Source organism: Phyllobates terribilis, unplaced genomic scaffold, assembly GCF_046119375.1.
Source record: "Phyllobates terribilis strain yellow unplaced genomic scaffold, ASM4611937v1 Scaffold_4__5_contigs__length_816908805, whole genome shotgun sequence".
Taxonomy (NCBI): Eukaryota; Metazoa; Chordata; class Amphibia; order Anura; family Dendrobatidae; genus Phyllobates; species Phyllobates terribilis.
The window spans coordinates 643,061,279-643,085,581 of record NW_027362764.1 but is presented as its reverse complement, the minus strand read 5'-3'; the positions used below and the strand labels follow the sequence as shown (position 1 = coordinate 643,085,581).

General features: G+C 41.5%; 1 protein-coding gene across 2 annotated transcripts in view; it reads left to right on the top strand.

Moving 5' to 3' along the window:
* The window catches only part of SULF1 (sulfatase 1), a 157,711-nt gene that overhangs the window by 8,970 nt on the left and 124,438 nt on the right, over positions 1-24,303 (top strand). For both annotated transcript variants that reach the window (XM_073679419.1, XM_073679420.1), the window contains exon 2: positions 11,991-12,093. The gene's annotated coding sequence lies outside the window, so the exon portion shown is untranslated. The remainder of the gene's footprint in view (positions 1-11,990; positions 12,094-24,303) is intronic.

The following is a 24,303-nucleotide window of genomic DNA, read 5'->3' as shown; positions in this document are numbered from 1 at the left end:
TGCAGGCATATATTATATACCTAATTTAAAATGCGCAAGGCATGCAGTAAGGGACAGGGAAGTGGATGTGCTGCTGATGGTTCACGCAGAGGCCGTGGGCCAGGTGAAACTGTGCCTGCTATGGGAGCACAACAAACACGCTCATCCACAAGACCTAGCTTCCTGTCTCACTTTGCAGGGGCGCGAGGAACACCAATCAGGTGGTCGGTTGGATGGCAGATTCTAAAGTTCCTTTTTTTTCTGGTGTATTCCCATGCACCCCTTCTCACCCCCAAAAAAGTATACGGTTCATGGTTTCTTGTCCTCCTCCACTATATCAGCAGGGTCATCATGCGGCCCTGGCTCCAAATTTTTAGAAGGTCATCAGGCGGCCCTCGTTCTTATTTTTTCTAGGGTGTGTTTGATGCTCTCTACAATTTTTACAGGATGTGTATGAGGCCTACCTCAACAATTTTCTTATATATTTGTATACCCCCCAGGGGTAAATGCTTTTCAGGCCTTGTACCTAATGCATAGGCTTTACCAGTCTAGGAGTCCCACTACCTAACAATTTTAACAGAATGTGTATGAGGCCTTCCTTTATGTCTAATACAGGGTGTATCGGAGTTTCTCTTCCTTCTAATTTTTGGCAGTTCTGGCATTGTCCTCAAAGGCTTTGTGAGTTTCAGAGTCCCTTCTTCATAAATTAAACAGGATGTGACTAACCATGTCACACAGTTTTATTTACCCCTCTACTATGACATCTACTGTAGTCATAGGGGACAGGGAAATACAGTAAGAGATACCCGGCTATTAAGGGGTGGAGCGGACATTTTTTTTTCTGTATTTAATTTTTGCCTTATATACAAGTCCGTGTACAGGAAAGAATGTTTCCGGTAAAATTAATTTTATCTGCGGTTTTGTATGTTTTATTTTCAGCCTGTAACACTGGAGTAATCCTCTGACAACATTGTTCTCAGCAGCGACCTGGGAGTCAGAGATGTGTCCCGGCGTCTTCCTCATGCTGTTATCGTTGAATTTGAGTGCTGTTTCCATCCATTTCAGCGATTTTCCTGCACCCCCCCAGCCCTCCTGTTCGGGTCTTCAGGAAAAATGCTTGAGTTTCCTATTTACTTCCATTATTCTTGTTGCTTGACTCGAGCGCCTCCGAGCGTCCGACCTGCTCAATTCGAGAACCGAGCACTCAAGCATTTTGTGCTTGCTCATCACTATTAATACAGACTTCATTTTTTTCCAATCATGTTATAACAGTGTAAAAATTAAGAGGATTGTGTTGAATTTCCATTCACCATCCTATTGGTATAGCTGTAATGTAAAGCTATGTAGCATTTACTGATTTAATTTTTTATATATATGGGTGTCTAGATTTTAAAGAGTCTGTCAAGTGACCTGAAATTTCACTGTGTGTGTATGTATGAATATCTTACTTAATTGTACTTTACTAATATACTTTTTTGTTCACAAGTGCCCTGATGATCCCGTCTGAGCCCTTCTTGCCGTCCTCGCAGTTCCACTTCCACATTTGTTCTGATGCAGGCATAGAGTTCTTCATGCCTGTGTGGATGACAGGGAGGCTGTCTTGATTATTTCCATAAGCCAGCCTCTTTTTTTGTCGTGACGTAGAGTCAGAAAAGGGGTTTTGCTTAGCTAATGAAATGAGCCATAGCCAGCCCCCTTTATCACATGTGGTCACTTAAAAAAAGAAGTGTCTGCCCTCTCTCTGTTAATACCAGCACAGAAGTTGGCGCTTCCAATTTGGCACAAGTTGCACTAAACTGAGATTTTTGTTCACATCTACTGGACAACCCCTCTAACCAAGCATTTAGTTGTCTTCCATACATAAGCTTTTAGGTTAAAAAGGGTTCACAACCATTTGGTAATATACACATTAATAAATCATTATAATCTAAGCAGTCTGTAGAGTAAGTCCGTCCTATAGGTGTTTACAGTAGTTAAACTATAGTTTTTTTAAGTAGTGAAAACCATAGCCATTGTGTAAATGCTTACAGACCACTTTATGTGTAAATACAGGATAAAAATATCAAATACAAAGGGAAAGTATGGATTTTTTATATTTCTTGTGACATTTTGTGAATCCTGCTGTTTGGCGTTTTGCATGTTTTCCGGTACTTTTAAAAGGGTCCGGCTGTACTGGTTTTTAGATTATTGCTTAATATGACATATTTACTGGAGAAGTCATAAAAGTCTTTATCAGTGGAACTCCCACCAATCCTGAGAACTGTGGACATGTCCTAGAAGTACCGTAATTCATCAGAACATCACTGCGAGATAATAAGTGTTTTAGAGCGTGGACAAGTATATCTTTATTTATTTTTATAGCAGATTTATCTTTTATCCTTTTGGTTAGGAAACCAGTGTTTGATCTTAATTGACATTCACATTTTAGAAGCATTTGTTTATGCTTCAATGTTACGATGCTGACTATAGATATATGCATTAATTATATATCACCAGATTAATGAGAGCTCTCTAAACATCATTATTTTATTGTGTAATTGTATGAGGCAGAAACATCTAAAATATCCCATATATGTGAAAAATAAACCATGCCTCCAGTGACCTGAATATTGCAAAATGTTTTCTTCTAATTAGATTTTGGTGCACAGGGGCCGGACTGTGCACTGGGTCTTCTCCTCCCTGTCTGTGATTCCCTGGCCCCTCTGCTGCCTCTGGTCTGTGAATGACTGGTCTCCTCTGTTTGAAATCTCAGACTTCAAATGGTGATAAAAGAACAATAAAGTGGATTTCTTTACCAATTGTATCAATATTATAGGCAGCACGGTGGCTCAGTGGTTAGCATTGCAGCCTTGCAGCGCTGGGGCCCTGGGTTTAAATCCCACCAAGGACAATATCTGCAAGGAGTTTGTATGTTCTCCCCGTGTTTGTGTGGGTTTCCTCCAGGTTCTCCAGTTTCCTCCCACACTCCAGAGACATACTGATAGGGAATCTAGATTGTGAGCCCCAATGGGGACAGCGATGATAACTTATGTAAAGCGCTGTGGAATTAATGGCGCTGTATAAGCAAAGCATAATAAAAATGTATGTATTTATTTATTTATTTCACTCACTTATATAGCGCCATTAATTCCACACCGCTTTACAGACATTATCGCTGTCCCCATTGGGGCTTACTATCTAGATTCCCTATCAGTATGTCTTTGGAGTGTGGGAGGAAACCAAAGAACCCGGAGGAAACCCACGCAAACACGGGGAGAACATACAAACTCCTTGCAGGTAATCATCAGTATTACAGCGTTATTACAGCGTTATTACAGCTATGTCTTTACTCTACATTTACAAAGTCGTCCTGGCAAGTTCTCTTCAATCAATCAATCAATCAATCAATCAATATTCCGATTTATTAAACCAGACCAGTGAAATCTCATTATTGATAGTCTAATAATTAATCTTCTGCATCCAAATTTTTTTTACAGAATAATACCAGAAATATGTGCTAGACTGTAAGAATATCAGATGTAGGATTAAATGAATTTACACTTTACACCTTTATTTAAAACCCTTTCTTTTAAGTATAATATTCTGTTTTGTGACCTTCACTTAATGGATTAGAAAGCATGTGATAAAGTATATTGGGCGCCTTGTTCCCAGGATTACAATATACTGTATGACTATTCAGACTATTTTGTTATATGATGAAGTCATTTGCTCTTAAAGTAGCAATGTCCAGGAATAGTGCTATCCACATGTAGCCACCAAACCCATAATCCAGTCTCAGAGTCTGAGAAGAAAACAAAAAGACACTTATTTGAGATTTATTAAAGGAATTACAGTAAAGCTGTTGTGTGAACTTAAAAGAAATGAAGTAATTGTCCCCCTGTGCAATAAATAAAGCAGTTAAATGGTGCTGCCTCTGGGGAAGTCCAGCTTATTGTCAAAGTATAATTTACTGTTCCAGGTGGTGAACACTCAGGCGAAATATTTATGGTGGATTCGGCATTCCTTACATGTGCTTTTCTGTTACCAGCAAGTGTATAAAACAGCCATGACAAGCCTTAATAAAATGCATAGAGAAAATAGGCGCAAAACACATTATTTTATATAGCATTTTACTTTTTATGCTGTTAATAATGTTGGAACTATTTAATACCAAGTTAGTAGCCACACATGCTGCCCATTGTGACGGTGATTGATTGACAAGTCCAGGGGCAAGCTTGTTAGGGAGGACAGAGTATAGGATGACTGTACTGTCTCTCAGACCTTTCTGTTCAGTTTCTGCTTAATGGGTGGTACGTGTCCATAACCCTTGGGGGTGAAAAACTAAACCAGTGATCTCTGACATTTTCAGAGAATCCTTTATTTTGTCTGGTAAATTCTGTATTATAACTCCTATGTGTGGATAAAACAAAATATGGATTTTAATAGGATAAGATCTATTATTTGCTATGGTTTTACATTCCAGGCAACAGATATAAATTACATGTTATGGATACGTTTGCATTGCATGTGTTTTGTAAAGAAAATTTCTGTAATTGGTTTTAAGAAAAAATGTTTAATCATTTTGCTTCTGAAGCCTGCATGTATTACAAAAGATTGCAAGCTGCTCAAAGCCATTCAGTGTCAGTGCTGACTGCCGGACTCCTAGAAGACTCAGTCTCCAGCGCCTTCTGTTTTCTGAATGTGAATATAAGCTCAATCCTGATTTAATGTCATCTAATCAGAATTGACCTTTGATTTAGAATGTATTAGGGGTTGAAGACTAAGCAGACAAGTAGCCAAGCAGTTGGTATTGACAAGCAACAGCATTGGGCAGCTTGTACTATATGGTAATACATGCAAGCTGCAGAAGCAAAATGGCTAAATATTCCTGATTAAAACCCATTACAGAAATTATTTTTTTACATAATACATATAATGCAATAAAAAAAAATTCAAAGCTGCCTTTTCCGTAATGCGGGTGGATGTGGACACACTGCGCCAGTGGCCAGGCTTACCCTGGGGGGGCGTAATAAAGTGGCTACCTGGTATTCACTAGAGCCTCTGATGGTGAGGATAGGCTTGGCCGCAGGAAGTCACCAGGTACCACTCCAGGGCAGTCCCCAAGTCTGTAGCAGCTGAACGGAGGGTCAGAGTCACGGGTTCGAGGTACAGGTGGATGAAGAAAAAGATGTGGTCAGACAATCTGGGGTCAGGGCAGGCAGCACAGGTTCAATATAATAGCCTTCTCAGAAGCAGAGAGATCAGGATAGACCGAAAACGAGCTGCGTCAGTAGCAGAAGAGACAGAACGAACATGCACCAATAGGATCTAGAAGTAAGCAACTAGGAACCTATGTTCAGGCAAACAGTGGTGGGAGGAACTGCTTAATAAACTAGGGACAGGGTGGGGAAGCTAACGTCTGCAGGACACAAGTGGTTAAGTTCCTGCAAAATCTGGCCTCACCTCCCTATAGCCGGGTGGAGGCAGCAGCAGTAGGATGCAGCAGAGCAGGAAATGCTGCAAGAAGCAGCTCAGCGATACAACCCGAGATTTGGGAGGAGCAGAGCGGTGACCACAGTAAGTAGGGCAGCACTTACCGCCCATGCAAGTCGTCGGCTTGACACCTTTAAACTAGTAAGGGACTCTTCTAGTTTAGGAACAAGATGCTGTCACTTGCTGTTTAAGGTTCCAACTGTAGAGACTCCCACTCATCACAAGAACATTGGCTTTTCCCGTGATAAGCACATCAAGTGAGTGGGCTGAGTGCGTCTATAAACTAAAGCCTCAGTGCTGACTGGTGCACAGAAGTGAATAGGGAGTCACTTAACAGGCCAATCATTGGCTATATTGTAGTGATTAAATTATGCAGCTAACTTATGTATCCTTACATTGGACCCCTGAATGAATATCCATGAGCAACTTCTTTGAATGCGATACACCAATATTACTAAGTCAGATCATTCTGTAATATATAAAAGTAATTACTTTTGTACAGCAATAATTTCAAACAAGAATTTTGCATTTTCATGACAGATTCATGTAACATACCTGGCGGCATTCTTGCATAGGGCACCATCTCCCACTATGCAAGATCGCAAACTTGATCATCAGTCCAGTCTGTTAGCCTGGCTTCCTTCCATGCTGTCTGCTTGCCTCTGTTCTGGCTGCTTAGGGCGGCGGCCCGGTCACTTCCTGTTTCTTATAGCTGCTGTGGGCACACCCCTTATGCGTCGTCAGCCTATTGCTGTCAGTCACTGGATATTTAAACCAGCTTCACCTGGAAGCTGGTGCCTGAGCAACTTTATCATTCAGTGTGCTTCTTGACTCTGAATGTGCCAGGTCCTGTTCTGTTTCTCCTGCCTGTCTGCCTTCCTGGAGGCTGTATTTCCAGGCCTGTCTGAACACGCTCCTAGCCTGTTCGTCCCACCCTCTGGGGGCCGCATACCCAGACTCGCTCCTGTATCGAGCTGCAGTGTCAGTTCCTGTCTGAACACTCTCCTAGCCTAGTTCCTGTTTTTCTCTTTGCCCGTACCTTCCCTTTTTCTGCAGTCTGTACCTGCACCTAACTCCTACTCATTGTCACTGTACTTCCATTTGTGAGTTTAGAGTCCACTCGCTACTTCATTGCAAGTATCTTGTGTGTATCTGGTTCTGCCTTTCCCTTCCAGTCTGTTCCGTGTGAACAGAGCCCTGTCCCGTCTGCTCTGCCTTTGCTCACCGCTCCGGCGGTCTCGCTCTGCTCTGCTTGTCTACCGCATCTGTGGTTCTGTTCCTGAGTCCAAGTCTGTACTGGACCTTATCCAGTCTGTGCTCCAACCTGCTAGTGCCTCCCTGTCGGCACTCCAGCCGTGCTTGCCAGTACCCCCTGCCTGCATCCCAGTCGTGCTTACCAGTGCCCGCCTGTCTGCATGCCAGCCGTGCCTGCCTATACCCACCACTCAGTGTGCCAGCCTAACCTGCCTGTTCCTGTATTCTCCGGTGTGGGTCAACAGCCGTGTCCGGGGTCTGACCTGGAGTAGCACCTGGTCCCTCTGCTCGGTTCCTCCCTGGTGCTCTGGGGTCGTTAGCCGTCGTGCGACCTTGGTCGGATCTGGTAGATACTTAGTTACGCCCCTCCAGGCACTCTCCGGTTCATGGTCCAGTGGGATCACTAAACACGCACACGCCAGTCAGTCCGGGCGTGTGCATAACAATTCATTTAATGGGAAATTATTCTCCTAAGTTGTATGAAGACTACAAACTATCTTATGAAATATAATGATTCTTATATGATATATTAGTATGTGTTTTATACTTGGATAAAGAACATCAAAGCTATGTTAATTGTAAAAATATCAGACATATTTATTTAACTTTTACAGCAGGTACATTGACCCTTCCATGTGGGAGGTATATCTTTTCAAGGAAAATTGCTAAGTGTAACCTATAAACATCACTTAAATGTTTAGCTTGGCTGCACTTACTCAAGAGGGAGCTGGTCACATTATAAACAGATTTATATAATTAAAATCCAGACACCTTTTTACAGCACAGTGCGCTTGTTAATAAAACAGTTTACCACTAGGGTACACACTTTGAATGGTACATCTAGATCTCGGGAGTAAAACTTTCCAAGCTCTAATGTATTGAAAGTTGAGTTGTAGTTTTACTGTACTTTTTTTTTTTTTTTTTTTTTTTTTAACCTTTTTGCTTTGACTGCTTTGCACACTCTTGGCATTCTCTTGATGAGCTTCAAGAGGTAGTCACCGGAAATGGTCTTCCAACAATCTTGACGGAGTTCCCAGGGATGCTTAGCACTTGTTGGCCCTTTTGCCTTCACTCTGCGGTCCAGCTCACCCCAAACCATCTCAATTGGGTTCAGGTCTGGTGACTGTGGAGGCCAGGTCATCTGGCGTAGCACCCCATCACTCTCCTTCTTGGTCAAATAGCCCTTACACAGCCTGGAGGTGTGTTTGGGGTCATTGTCCTGTTGAAAAATAAATGATGGTCCAACAAACGCAAACCGGATGGAATAGCATGCCGCTGCAAGATGCTGTGGTAGCCATGCTGGTTCAGTATGCCTTCAATTATGAATAAATCCCCAACAGTGTCACCAGCAAAGCACCCCCACACCATCACACCTCCTCCATGCTTCACGGTGGGAACCAGGCATGTAGAGTCCATCCGTTCACCTTTTCTGCGTCGCACAAAGACACGGTGGTTGGAACCAAAGATCTCAAATTTGGACTCATCAGACCAAAGCACAGATTTCCACTGGTCTAATGTCCATTCCTTGTGTTCTTTAGCCCAAAGAAGTCTTTTCTGCTTTTTGTCTGTCCTTAGGAGTGGTTTTCTAGCAGCTATTTTACCATGAAGGCCTGCTGCACAAAGTCTCCTCTTAACAGTTGTTGAAGAGATGTGTCTGCTGCTAGAACTCTGTGTGGCATTGACCTGGTCTCTAATCTGAGCTGCTGTTAACCTGCAATTTCTGAGGCTGGTGACTGGGATAAACTTATCCTCAGAAGCAGAGGTGACTCTTGGTCTTCCTTTCCTGGGGCGGTCCACATGTGAGCCAGTTTCTTTGTAGCGCTTGATGGTTTTTGCAACTGTACTTGGGGACACTTTCAAAGTTTTCCCAATTTTTCAGACTGACTGACCTTCATTTCTTAATGTAATGATGGCCACTCGTTTTTCTTTACTTAGCTGCTTTTTTCTTGCCATAATACAAATTATAACAGTCTATTCAGTAGGACTATCAGCTATGTATCCACCTGACTACTGCACAACACAACTGATGTTCCCAACCCCATTTATAAGGCAAGAAATCCAACTTATTAAACCTGACAGGGCACACCTGTGAAGTGAAAACCATTTCCGGTGACTACCTCTTGAAGCTCATCAAGAGAATGCCAAGAGTGTGCAAAGCAGTCATCAAAGCAAAAGGTGGCCACTTTGAAGAACCCAGAATATAAGACATATTTTCAGTTGTTTGACACTTTTTTGTTAAGTATATAATTCCACATGTGTTAATTCATAGTTTTGATGCCTTCAGTGTGAATGTACAATTTTCATAGTCATGAAAATACAGAAAAATCTTTAAATGAGAAGGTGTGTCCAAACTTTTGGTCTGTACTGTGTATATATATATATATATATATATAACAAATACATGACTCTTGTATAATCTTTTTAAAATTGATAAATTTTCACAAAAAATATAGTACAACTTTAAATGATAAAACTAATATTTAGTTTTAGATTCTGTTAAAAGAACACTCCTGGCAAAAGTGATACACCATACATTACACCTCTTGTATGACTTCTCTTTGGTGCTCTTTGTACTCCTGTGTCATATGTCACTCCCAAAGGCCTGGAATTAGGCATCACCCAGTTCATCAGTTCCACCAAAAGTGTTCCTTTATGATATTTTAATGCAACGTAAACATTTTTCTTTGTACATATTAACTACACTTTTACAGTTTGTTTAAAATGTCATAGGGACATCTTAAGTTTTCTTAAAATGGGGTATCCAGATTCTGAGACGCACACTGATAACTAAAATTAAGTGTTAGCAGTGCTTATCCATGAGCTGCTCACCTCTGAGACTAAGGCTGGCCCTACACATTAGATGGCTGTCAAACAATGCTTTGGCCGATTGTCCTCAGCTGACTCTCCCATACACAGGAGCGCTGTTCGGCCAAGCACTTCTAGGTTCTCAATGAGAAAGGCGCCGACTGCCATGTCGGATGGCGGCTTATCTCCAGGAGAAAAATATAATCAAACATGCCCGGCCTTTCCCTTGACAATTAGTTGTCCGGCGTCCCCTTACACATTATACTTTGGCCAAACCCTTCGATATCGGCGGGGTCATCCAACATTAGTCTAATGTGTATGGTGGTCCTTTAAGGTAGGATCTCTAGACAGTGTAGACCACACCTTCAGTCTCTAAGGAGAGCTGCTCTCTGATGACCACTTCTGCCTCTCCACTTTACCAATTGGTGAGTTTCTCTGCACCTAGACCACCATCGATCAGAACATCTAACATGTCCCTAGTTTCAAAGGGGTTGTCCAATGAAAACAAGTTGTCACCTATCCACAGATCTTTATAGCTGTATTTCTGTAGTAACCTCATCAGGGTCATTCAGGGACAAAGTAGCTGAGATGAACCAACTACTTATTTATTTAGGGTGACATAGAAATATGATTTACCGTACTTATTGCCTATTTTACAGTAATAAATGTTTTAGTGCATTTCTTTGTAATGTAATGAAACAAACATTGTAATTTAATATTGAAGAAAGATTCACTTTGAGATGAACAATTAATCTACTACTGCTGTCTATTATCATTTCTAGGCTAAGTCTTATTACCAGTGATTTATAATTACACGCTAGCAGAGCTAGAATAACAACAGAGCGAAAAATGTCTTTCTTTCTGTGTATTTAAATCTATTCAAAAAAATCAAAATCACATTCAACAAAGAATAAGCTTTATTTGCTGAAATCAGAATACCACACGGAGCCTTATTGCTCAGTTTTTGGAGCAGAAACTCAATTTGAGGAGTTTTGAGATTTAGAAAGTTTACTCTAAAAGCTCCAAAAAAAAAAAAAAAAACTCTGTGTGCACTTAGCTTATCAGTGTGCTGTCTGTTTTCAACACATAACCATAAAGTGTAATGGTACCCTTCACACATTCATTTTTTTTTAAATGATCCATGTGTCTGTTCAGTTAAAGTACCACTCCAGCGTTTTTTTCTGTTCTGGAGTGGTGCTACTAATCTAAGTTCCCTGACCCTTGTGTTATACGCCCCATCCGCCATCTTCAGTTGTTCCCGGCACCAGTCAGGTAACAATCTGCCATCTTGTGACCGCAATTTCTGATTGATGGGAAGTCAGAGGTAACGGTGACAAGCTCTCAATGTAATCTCTATCTCTCTATGAGAGCCGCATTCTGGCCTCATTCTGGCGACTCTCATCGACTTACATTGAGTTATGACTTCCGGATCACCCGGCAAACTCTGGAGCGATCCGGGAGGTCACAAACTGCTGGAGAACGGCCTGAGCAGCGCCTATAAAAGATGAAAACGGCTGCCTTTTCAGTCTAAAATTAGACCCAGGGAACTTGGATTAGTAGCACCACTCCAACGCTGCAGTAAAAAAAAAAAAATGCTTAAGAGGTGCTTTAAAGTCAGTTATTGTCCCATTCTCATCCCTTTTTGTGGACCAGACTCAAGTCTATGGGGATCTGTCTAAAACAGATGAAAAGTGAATTATTTCCATTTTTAACTGATTTATTGTGAAATGTCAATGGAAAAAATGCAGACAGTTTACCTCATTAAGGATTTGAAAAAAGATGAGAAAAAATTGGATGTGAAATGGATGATACATAGAAGAATAACGGTCCTTTTTTATGGATGTCAGGCTGGTTTGACATCACTTTTTTTATAATCTTTAATAGCTACACGTTTTTATACTATAGACAAAAAAAAAAAATAAGCTGTATCTAAAACTGATGCAAACGGATGGCAGGTAGCACTGTTTTTCAAAATATATATTGCGTCCATTAAAAAAAACATCGTTTTTCAAATGACTTGGTAGTACTGTTAAATATTATATGACTTATTTTGTGGAAAATAAAAACGGAAAAAAGGAATGAAAAAGAGATGCAAATGTGTATGTTTGCATTTATTTTCCAAAGATTGCAAATGTAATAAAAGGATACATTTTTCATCCGTTTTTTGTTTTTTTTTAATCAATGAAAAAGCTTAGCAGACTGTATTGTTGTGCATTTTGGTAAAAAAAAAGTGCATAAACCATGTCAAACATACACAGTTGACATAAGTTTGTATTTACCTAGAATATAATGTGAAAAACTTCTGTTTAAATGTTTTTTTTTTCTACAGTACTAATGGATATGTCAAGTACCCTACAAAAACATGTTGTGAAACAAGCCTAAAACGGAGATGGATATGTGAATGTGGCTTTAAGCGGTGATTTATATTCTAGGTTTTTTCTATTATTTTCTAACATACATATATTTTTTTATGACTTTAGGAAACGCTAAAACTTGGCGCTTGCTTTGCTGGAAGTCCTTATAATATGGGAATATCATGTTTTGTAAAGACGTTATTCCATGTTTATAGAGCTCTTTAACCAGGTAAGTGATTTATTTTCAGAATTATCATTATTTTCAAAATACTTGTATGTGTAAGACCGGTTTCATACTTCTGACGTAGACCATCTGAGTACGGACCACGATGTTTTCAGCGGCCGCATTCTCTTGCCCCGGAATCAACACTCTCATAGACGTATATGAGGCTGTTAAGTTTGGGGCAGGAGCATCAAGGCTGATCTAAACCTTGTGGTCTGTACTCGAACCGAGACTGTCGTAACTGTTGGACTGGCCCAAGGATTAGTAGTCACAGATCTCTCTATAAGCATCCTTTTTCATGATATCCCATTGCAGGGCTTAATTAGAATTTTCCATAAAATGTTATTAGTTGTTTTATTGGATGATGGCTTGGCAGTAAAACTTGTTTTTATAGAAGTCCATCCTCAACGTTACTGAATGTAAGTAAGCGTGTGATTTAATACAGTTTATGGAGAAAACTAACTATGCAATACACATTTTCTTGATTAAAGAGGTTGTCCACTACTTTTTGGTTGATGACCCATCCTAAGGACAGGTCATCAGTGTCTGATCGGTAGGGGTCCGACACTCGGAACCCCCGCCAATCAGCTGTTATCGGTGTCGGCCGGAAGTACACACTTGCGGAGCTTGCCGTGTTCTGGTAGTGACTGCCGTAGGGTACTACACATCCGCCTCTTGTTCAAATCAATAGGAGGTGGATGTGCAGTACCCTACGGTGGCCACTATTAGAAGACAGCCAGCTCCGCAAGTGAGCACTTCCGGCTGGCGACCGCTGCGGACACCGATAACAGCTGATCGGCGGGGGTGCCAGGTGTGGGACCCAGGCCAATCAGACATTGATGACCTCTCCTAAGGTCATCAATCAAAAAGTAGTGGACAATCTCTTTAATGCTCAATACTGAAATACCCTCTATAAATTTGCATTGTAGACAAAAAAGGCTTTTTTCAGATACTGGGTTTGGTTAAAGGGGTTATCCTTTTTGGACTATTCTTTTAAATTAGATGGCTTTCTAAAATATACCGGGGCCCTCTGTAATCTGCTATAATTGTTAGAACCTTGCTCTTAGGTTTTTTCCTTTGCTGGTCACATGACCTTGTTGGCCTATTTAATATTGCTCCGCCCTTCTGGCTTTGCTGGACTTCATTGTATAACTACTTTCTAGCTAGCCTGTGCTCTGTATCTAACTCTGTTAGTTTGCTTGGTCTACGGACCTCTTTGTTCTATATATTTTGTTTGTTCGTCTGTCTGCTACTATTTCTGTTAGGAGGTGTCCCATTTTCCTCCCAGTCCTTAGTACTTGTAGGGATTCCTTCCCCATATCTATAGGTCTCCGTACAGACTAGCTGAGGACTTTAGCAGGTCTGATCGCAGGATCAGGTTCCCTGTTACATCGTAGAGATTAAGCTGAGTTCTATCGTAGGGACAGATCTCCTCTCTTTCCTTAGCTCTGGTAGCAGAACATAACAGTAAGTCCAGCCTGCAAATTCTCTAAGGAAAGATTTTTCTGTTCCATCATGGTGTCGGTTCTGGATTTGGCTAAACGCCTGCAGGGACTCTCTCTGGAGGTGGCCGAGCTCCGTCAGCACGTGAGTAACTGTCCTGGAGCACATTTCTTGGAGCCTAAGGTATGTTTGCCGGATTTATTTTTTGGTGAACACCGAGAATTTTTTTCATTTAAAAATGCTTGCTTATTGTATTTTCGTTTGAGACCCAAGTCCTCTGGGGATGAATCCCAGCGCATAGGGTTCATAATGTCACTTTTGCGCAAAGAGCCTCAGGAGTGGGCCTTTTCTTTGCAACCTAGTGATACATGCTTCAGATCAGTGGATAGTTTTTTTTCTGCTTTGGGACTATTATATGATGATCCTGACCGTGTCTCATCAGCTGAGACTGAGTTAAGACGTTTGAGACAGGGATCAGGTAATGTGGAAAAATATTGTACTCATTTCCGTCGTTGGTCTACTCAAACAGGGTGGAACGATTCTGCTCTGAAAAGTCTATTTCTTGCTGGGCTCAATGAAAGTGTTAAAGACCTGCTAATTGCTTATCCTACACCTGAAGATTTGCAACAGGCTATGCAATTAGCTATACGGGTGGATAGGAGACTGCGTGCAAGGGTTAATGAGAGCAAATCCTCTGCTATGTCAGTTTCTGGTTATGAGAATGTGTGTACTAACAGTGGTGAACCGATGGAGATTGGATCGGTGGCACCTCGCTCTCAAGAAAAAGACTGTAGATTTTCTGAAGGCTTGTGTTTCTATTGCGGAAAATCTGGTCATTTGATTAAAGGCTGTGAGCTTCGTATGAAGAAAGAAAAAAAAAATGGTCAGTCATGCCCGTATTGCCTGTTTAAATTCCAAGGGTGTATTTTTAGCTGCTTCCACGATTGCTCAGGAAAAATTAATGGAATTTCGGGTGTTTGTTGATTGTGGGTCTACTCTGAATGTAATTGATGGGGGATTCTTGGAAAGACTCAATTTAAAACCCGAACCTTTATCATCCCCCATTGCTGTGGTTTCTGTGGATGGCTCCCCTTTGAAGAATATTACTCTCAAGGTCTGTGAATTTCCTCTCACTATTAATGGTGTTCACCATGAGAAATTGGATTTGGTAGTGTTGAATAACTTGCCTTCTCCAGTAATATTGGGATTGCCCTGGTTAAAATTTCACAATCCTGTACTGGATTGGTCTACCAGTGAAATTAAATCCTGGAGCCATAAATGTTATGACAAGTGTTGTAACGGGCGTATTGCAGCTTTGGATAGGGGAGAATTGCCTGTTCCTATTCAGGATTTTTGGAGAGTTTTTTCTGAGAAGGAATCGCAGGTTTTGCCTCCCCATAGAGACTATGATTGTTCTATTGAATTTGTCCCTGGAGCGACTCTTCCTAAAAGTCGTTTATTTAACGTTACTATTCCTGAGAGAAAGGCTTTGGAGGAATACATACAGACAAGTTTGGCCGCCGGTCACATTAGGCCCTCTAAGTCTCCTGTGGCGGTTGGATTTTTTTTTGTAAAAAAAAAGGACGGCGGTTTACGTCCTTGTCTGGATTTTCGTGAGATTAACAAAATTACTGTACGCAATCCTTACCCACTGCCATTGATTCCTGATCTGTTTAACCAGTTAATGGGGGCCAAGTGGTTCTCTAAAATTGACCTTAAGGGGGCATACAATCTGTTGCGCATGAAGGAGGGTGACGAATGGAAGACTGCTTTTAACACTCCTGTGGGTCATTTTGAGAATCTGGTTATGCCTTTTGGTCTTACTAATGCTCCTGCATTTTTTCAGAATCTTATTAATGACATCCTTAGACCTTTGATCGGCAAAAATGTGGTTGTGTATTTGGATGACATTTTGATTTATTCGCCGGATCTGGAGTCTCATTGGCGGAGCGTACGTGAGGTATTACAGTTATTAATGGACAATTCGCTTTTTGCTAAGCTGGAGAAATTTGAGTTCGCTGTACAGAGAATTAGTTTTTTGGGCTACATTATCTCCAGCGAAGGTTTTGAGATGGACCCGGTTAAAGTTCAAGCTGTACAAGAATGGCCTAGGCCTATTGGTTTGAAATCGATACAGAGGTTTTTGGGTTTCGCCAATTATTACAGAAAATTCATAAAAAAAATTTCTAGTATTGTCAAACCTCTGACCGATCTCACCAGGAAAGGTGCTGATGCGGTTCAGTGGTCTTCTGAGGCCATTGAAGCTTTTGTGTATCTCAAGGAGAGGTTCACCTCTGCTCCCATCCTTATGCAGCCTGATGTGACTAAGCCGTTTTTGGTTGAGGTTGATGCTTCCTCTGTGGGGGTTGGCGCAGTATTGTCTCAGGATAACGGGGATGGATTACATCCCTGTGCCTTTTTTTTCAAAAAAATTTTCGGAGACTGAACTGAATTACGATATTGGTAATCGGGAATTATTGGCTATTAAACTCGCATTTGAACACTGGCGCCACTTCTTGGAAGGTGCGGAATTTCCCATTCAGGTTCTTACGGATCATAAAAATCTGATATATCTTGATGCTGCCAAGCGCCTGAATGCCCGTCAGGCTAGGTGGGCACTGTTTTTCTCGCGGTTTAATTTCTCCGTTACTTACATCCCTGGTTCTAAGAATGTTAAGGCGGATGCCTTGTCTCGCAGTTTTTCTCCCATAGTCGGTGCTGAGAAAGAGGAGAACATTTTACAAGAAGGTGTTGTGATAGCTGCTTTGGACTCCGTTTTGGAAGGTGAGATTCTTAAAGCACAGGAGAATGCCCCATCTAACACTCCTCATGGGAGGTTTTGTGCCTGGGACCTTTAGGAGAGATTTGTTTGAGTGTCACGAATCTCGGTTGGCAGGTCATCCCGGAATCTCTGAGACCAAGAGACTGGTGGGTCGCAGTTTTTGGTGGCCTGGATGGCAGAAGGAAGTCATTAAGTGGGTGCGTCAATGTACTATATGTGCTAGATCTAAGTCCTCACATACTCCTGCTGCGGGGTTGCTTTGTCCTTTGGAGGTTCCCAGTGCTCCTTGGACACATTTGGCTATGGACTTTATAACTGACCTTCCCCCCCTCTGAGGGTTTTACTGTCATCTGGGTGGTCGTGGACCGTTTTAGCAAGATGTGTCACTTGGTTCCCTTCGTCAAACTGCCCTGCGCTAAAACTCTCGCTAAGGCCTTTGTCAAGGAAATTGTCAGACTTCATGGCGTTCCTACTGACATTGTTTCTGATAGGGGTCCTCAGTTCGTGGCTCATTTTTGGCGTGCCTTTTGTGACAGGTTGGGAGTTCATTTGTCGTTCTCGTCTGGATATCATCCTGAATCTAATGGCCAGACAGAAAGGAAAAACCAGGATGTTGAGCAGTTCTTGCGTTGTTTTGTGGCAGACAATCAAGAGGGGTGGTCTGAGTTTCTGCCACTTGCTGAATTTGCTCTGAACAATCATACATCTTCTTCTGCTGGTTGTTCGCCTTTTTTTTGTTGTTCTGGGAGACATCCGTCGTTTGGGTCGTTCTCCAAGTTGGGATCTGCCGTGCCTGAGGAGGAGAATTTTTCCGCTGATTTGGAGAGAGTTTGGACGGATGTGCGTGGTAATCTCCAGGAGGCCAACAGAAAATCTAAAGACTACTTTGATAGGAAACGACAGGAGGTTTTGTTCGCTGTTGGTGACATGGTTTGGTTGTCCTCTAGGAATCTGCGGTTGAGGATTCCTTCTAAGAAATTGGGTCCCAAGTTTGTAGGGCCCTTTAAGGTGCTTCAGGTTGTCAACCAATCTGCTGTTAGGTTGGAGGTTCCTACCTCCTGGAGAATTAATCCGGTATTTCATGTCTCTCTGTTGAAAAAAGCTGTTGTATCGGATTGTGACGCCTCTGCCTCTGTTCCTCCGGTGGTGGAGGACTGGGAATATGAAATTTCTCGCATCCTTAACTCTAGACGGTATAGAGGTAGTTTGCAGTATCTTGTGGCCTGGAAAAGTTTCGGACCCGAGGATAACTCTTGGGTGAGGTCGGATGATGTTTCCGCGTCCAGACTTATCAGAGCGTTTCACAGGAGATTTCCTGATAAGCCTGGTCCTAGGGGATCCGGAGGATCCTCTTAGAAGGGGGGGTACTGTTAGAACCTTGCTCTTAGGTTTTTTCCTTTGCTGGTCACATGACCTTGTTGGCCTATTTAATCCTGCTCCGCCCTTCTGGCTTTGCTGGACTTCATTGTATAACTACTTTCTAGCTAGCCTGTGCTCTGTATCTAACTCTGTTAGTTTGCTTGGTCTACGGACCTCTTTGTTCTATATATTTTGTTTGTTCGTCTGTCTGCTACTATTTCTGTTAGGAGGTGTCCCATTTTCCTCCCAGTCCTTAGTACTTGTAGGGATTCCTTCCCCATATCTATAGGTCTCCGTACAGACTAGCTTAGGACTTTAGCAGGTCTGATCGCAGGATCAGGTTCCCTGTTAGGGATTAAGCTGAGTTCTATCGTAGGGACAGATCTCCTCTCTTTCCTTAGCTCTGGTAGCAGAACATAACAATAATCTATAGTGACATCTGCCCTGAATTGTTTAATTTCTCTGTGGCACCACAGAGGAAATGGAATATTACATAATGGCCATGCACATTCATGGTCTTTTTCTATAATTTGCATACATGTAGCTGATTTCTGCCTGGGTTAATTGACAAAGACCCTCTATTAGCGATCGCGCTATTAACTCCAAATTCCCTAGCGGAGTATGTAAAATTCATATCTCAGACAACCCCTTTAAGTGGATTAATGTATTATTTATAGCCAATTATGATTTTTTTTTTTATAACAGCTTCTCAACATCCTCATCATTTATTTTCCATTTGAAAAATGGAAAAAAAAAAAATGAACATGTCAAAGAGGACATACTAGGAATAAACACATCACATTTTGCTGGTATCGGTCACTTCCTCTTTAACATGTATAGGAAAAACATGGAGACACAGGAGCAGAGCATATCCTACAGCACCAGAAGGCAGAACTAATGAAGTTCCGCTAATCATTTATTTATGAATGGAAATGTACACGATTTATATAGTGGAAAAGGATAGTCAAGGAGGTAGAAACAGAAGGACACGTTGATGGATCTACAGAGAGCAACCTATAGACCTGTATATTGGATCCCTTTGTCGTATGTGTAAAGTGAAAACTAAAGGTGATCAGAAGAAATGAGGAAATAAATAAACATTAGATGCATTGATAGTGAGTTGTGAACTAGATAGGAGACACAGCTCTTGGGGGTTTTCAAGAGGAGAAAAGAGAAGCTCAAATGATAACTGCATGGGAACCATTAGAATAATGTGCATTGTATGGACATATGTACATTAGTTATGCTCACTTATATAGCGCCATCATATTCCACAGCGCCTTACACACATCATCACTGTCCCCGTTGGGGCTCACAATCTACATTCCCTATCAGTATGTATTGAGTGTGGGATAAAAACAGAAGCCGGAGAAAACTCATGCAAACATGGGGAGAACATACAAACTACTTGATGGGGATTAATCCCAGGACCCCTGTGCAGCAAACTAACAGTGATAACCACTGGGCCACCGTGTTGCCCACTAATTTTAACCCCTCTATTCCCACCCAATTTCTGTTTTTCACCTACCAATCCATACTGAATGCATCAGAAATGATAGTCATTATATTAATAACTAGAACAAATGAAATAAGCTAAGCGGCCATCACAATGACCCCCTTTTCTGATCACTATGGGTCCAGTAGACACTGCACCTAGACTGGTATAGCTTTTACACGCTGATCACCGTTTTTACCAACTCTCCACTCAATTACTAATTTCTATGATGTGATTCTTGACACGGAGGCTACGTTCCCACGATGAACTTTGGGTGCATTTTTGACGCTGCGTATTTTTGCTGCTTACAATTCCAGCATGGTGGATAGGATTTCTAGAAATCTCATGCTCACTGTGCTTTTTTTTTTTTTACTCCGCGTAAACTGACCTGCGGTGCGTGTTTCACAGCCGAGGAATGTCAATTTCTCTTGCGGGTACGCTGAGTTTTATGTGCGGATTTTCCCCATAGACTTACATTAGATGTGGTAAAATCCGCCAATGCGGTTCCCTGGTGGAAACAGATCAAAAGCGCATGTAATCTGCATCTATGTATATCAATAACGTTTTGTCAAAAAAAAAAATATACCAGAAGGTGTAAAAACAAAGCAGCTTTATTTAAAGCATGACACACCTAGAGAAAAAAAATTGGTCAAGAATGCATGTTAAAAAAAAGAACACAAAAACGCAATGAAATTAAAATAGGTGCAGAAATTCTGCAGCGTCAAAAATGAATCAAAAGCTCATCATGAGTACGTAGCCTTAACCTACCCAGCACCAAAAAAAAGACCTTTTTTTAGCTCAATAATGAATTAGTCCCATAAAGAAAAAATATCACAGATGTAAGAGTTCATTACTGCACCTATTAAAAAGAATATTGTCACAATAATGGACTGCTTTATTTAAAGCGGTTATACAGGGCTATTTTTTTTTTTTATTACTATGGACATAAATACTAACAGGCAGGTAGTTGCTTCGTTCCTGTCTGCTGTGTAGCAGCTTCTCTTACGCTCTACTCAGTTGATGGCCAGCTCCCCGCTAACTGCAGGGAGCCGACTGTCAATCAGCATTAGAGGAATAGCTGCTTTCTTGACATAAAGCAGCTAAATTGCCTGCAGGGGCGCTCAACAACCACTCTGTGCCAGCGCCTGGTAGAAAAGGCAGGTAGTTAGCAACTACCTGCCTGTTAGTTTTTTAGACCCATAGTTAAAAAAAATATATATAATAGTTCCGGATAACCTCTTTAACCCTGTCTCATTGGCATTGCCCTGGTTGATGGGCCACACATGTTGTGTTATGTGTGACTAGTTTTTGCTGCCATGACAGAATCCATCTTTTCACTTCACCTTCTACCAAGTGTAGGATTGTACAGGGCAATAAAGATCTTTTGGGAGACAGAATGGCTTTCATAATGAACGGTGTTATGGCTGTCTGTGATGTTATGAATAACTTTTCTTGTTAGAGCTTTCCAAGTATGTTAGTGGAGTCAGACTGCGTTGTCCTTCAAACAGATTTGTGAATGTTCAGGTCTAAATACTACTGTTAAATGAGGATAAATTACAGCTTTTTAAAAATATACTGTAAGAAACAAAAATGTCCTGTTAAGTTAACATGAGTCATGGGAACTTTCCTCCTTGGCTATATCCCAATATATTCCCAATACACCTAGGTCTGCCAAGATCAAGAAATGGATGAAAAGTTGGTTGTGGGAAATATGATTTGGGATGCCCTCGTTAATGCACTGTGCTTTTTTGGATCAGTTTGATTTTATGACTTGTTCTAGTCCATTACAGTGTAAGATATTAATGGATGAAGAAATCCATTTTGTCACTGCATTTCTTTGCAATTGGCACACTCTTGTTTCTCATTCTATAACTTTTTCTAGCTTGGTTGTTTTTAAGTTGTTTTATAGAGTGCAGGTTAGTTCAGGTTCACACAGACAGTTGCTGCATTTAGTATCCATATTATGACTGCAACTGGGCCAAATCCTAGAACCCTGTTACTCGACATGTTAGCACTCCATAGCTCTATTCACTAACCATACCTTTCCTACTTTGTTTCTTGGCATCTTTTTCTGCTTTGAGCCCCACAGATTTAACACATCTTTGCTTCATTTTTGCCCTTTTTTATCTATCCATTTATTCATAAATTAATATTGATCTCTACTCCTTCATCTTGTTCTTCTTTTGTGAAAAATTTTGTTCATTTATCTATGTCTGATGTTTTTTGTATATTTCAATTTCTGTACCCTCCCAACAATGGGTCGTCCACATGTTTCTTTGCTCCCATTCTTGACTTTAAATTCCTCTATGTACCGGTTTATCCCATCTGTCATTTTTTTGACTTGATAAAGATGCCTGTCCTGCATCGAAATGCATTGCCCTGATAAGAGAATCTTCTTCATGTCCTTTTGCAGCAAGTCGTCTTCTTCCACTAGCGCAGCCTATTTTAATTGTTTTAGTGATGCGGAGTCACTTCTCTCGGAGAAGCCGAGAGTCAGGGTAGTCAAGGAATCCGAGGTCAAAGGTCAGGAGGGTTCATCATAAACAGAGGGAATAGACAAAGCGTAGTCAGGAGACGGTCCGAGGTCAGACTACCAGGAGGAAAGCAGATCAGAACAAAGGGAGGAGGCAAAACAGATGGTCAGAACGAGGTCCAAGGCCAGGCAGCAAAAAACATCCACAAGCAGAGTACAAGGCACAGAGAGCCAAACCACACAGAGCTGAACGTACGTCTGGCAGAGACCTGGGACTGACAGCCCAGCTAAGTAGCTGAGCAATCACCTGCGACAGGGAACATCGGAAGGCAGCCCAGAACCTCCCAGTCTCAGACTGGAAAACCGAGTCATCAATTAAAACACCATCAGCTCAGCAAACCCCTGTACCAGACTAGCCAACCAAGCCATCAGTCAAAACACCGTCAGCTCAGCACACCCCTGCACCAGACTGGCCGACCAAGCCATCAGTCAAAACACCGTCAGCTCAGCACACCCCTGTACCAGACTGGCCGACCAAGCCATCAGTCAAAACACCGTCAGCTCAGCACATCCCTGCACCAGACTGGCCGACCAAGCCATCAGTCAAAACACCGTCAGCTCAGCACACCCCTGTACCAGACTGGCTGACCAAGCCATCAGTCAAAACACCGTCAGCTCAGCACATCCCTGCACCAGACTGGCCAACCAAGCCATCAGTCAAAACACCGTCAGCTCAGCACACCCCTGCACCAGACTGGCAGACCAAGCCATCAATCAAAACACCGTCAGCTCAGCACACCCCTGCACCAGACTGGCAGACCAAGCCATCAATCAAAACACCGTCAGCTCAGCACACCCCTGCACCAGACTGGCCGACCAAGCCATCAGTCAAAACACCGTCAGCTCAGCACATCCCTGCACCAGACTGGACAACCAAGCCATCAGTCAAAACACCGTCAGCTCAGCACATCCCTGCACCAGACTGACCAACCAAGCCATCAGTCAAAACACCGTCAGCTCAGCACACCCCTGCACCAGACTGGACGACTGAGCTGGCAGTAACTGCATCCCAGACATATTGAGAGGTAGAATTGCGACATTTTTTGATTCCTTTATTTGTTAGCATTGTTGCCACAACAGCTCTGAACAATAGCTAGACATACAAATATAGCAAAACTCTGCACCCAGACCTGACCTACACTCCCCCTGTGAGACACAGCCAAACCCATCTATGTAATCATTTTTACAGTAGGTTATACTCAATGTATCCATATATATGTCGAATTTATATTTACCAAGAAATATCCGTATTGGAATGTAGCAGTGAGTTAGATTGGTTGCATACCAGAGATGGAGGTAAGGGAGAAGCATTTACATCTCCATACCCCCTTTTGTGGGAACAATATCCATGTGGAGGGTTTTCAGAGCCTTTCAGTATAGGCAAAAATCATAAATATGTTAGTCTTAATCTGGTGTCCAGCAGGTCCTGAGTGGGAAGGTCTGAAATGTCTATCCAAATAGTAATTTATCAAACTTACTAATATTACTCCAGACCCAGTTTCACTTCCAGTTTCTGCTTGACATGCTCATGACATAGACGGGAGCTGGCTTAGCTATTGTAACGAGCTGGTCAGCCTCCTTCACACACAGCACTGATTAAGTCCTGACATCAAGACTGGGTCAAAAGTGGAGCTGTTCAATCTAGGACTAGAGGGGATGAATAAATAAGTGGACACCTGTGATAATAGAAGAGCTTTAATAAGATGTACAGTATAAGGTCTCATTCAGGTGTCTGTTTTTTTGACATACAAGAAAATCAGACCGATTGTGATAGAGTTTGATCAGAATGTGGTATGAGTGTCATCCGATTTTCTGGTACATGGAAAAATTAAAAAAAAATAATAATTTCTCCATTCTGGCAATCTGTGAAAATCAGACCACACTCTGATTTCATCAGCGTGCAGTCCAATTTTTGTCACGAACCTATTGACTTGCATTGCTGATTTTGATCCGACCCTTGAGTAAAAATTGGATGTGTCTGATATTTTCCAAAGACCGCTCTGTCAGAGGAGAAAATTGGACATGTGAATGGTCCCATAGACTATCACAGGTACGAAGGCTAACTGCACTTGTACGCGAAAATTGGACGTCTGAATGAGCCCTAACTTACAACTTTAAGAACATTTAGGTAGTTTTTTCTCCTATACAGAGGACCATTAATTTGATCACAATACAGGATAAACTCAACATTTTTTTTCTAAGAACACTCTTTTTAAAAAAATAAGGTCATTAGGGCACTGTAAAGTCTGTGTATAATAAGTTACAAAAATATTAAATATATTTAAAAAAAAAAACATTGTATACGTGACATGCCTTTTCTATGTAATAATCGTATCCCACTAACATGAAGCAGAATTATATTGTTCCTTTCACCAAGAGAACAAAGAAAGCAGATCTCATAAAGAGCCGGTTAAATAAACTGAACTGTTTATTCTGTGACATCCAAAGCAATACATAAGGAAGCATGATAATAAAAGTGGTTAACTAGACTGAGCTGCGACATAGTTACTGAAGAAAAGGATTTTCTGTAAAGGAAAATCAAAGTTTAAACATGTTTCTCTTTGTCCTAAAACACAATGCAGACGAGTATTTTAATCATGGCTT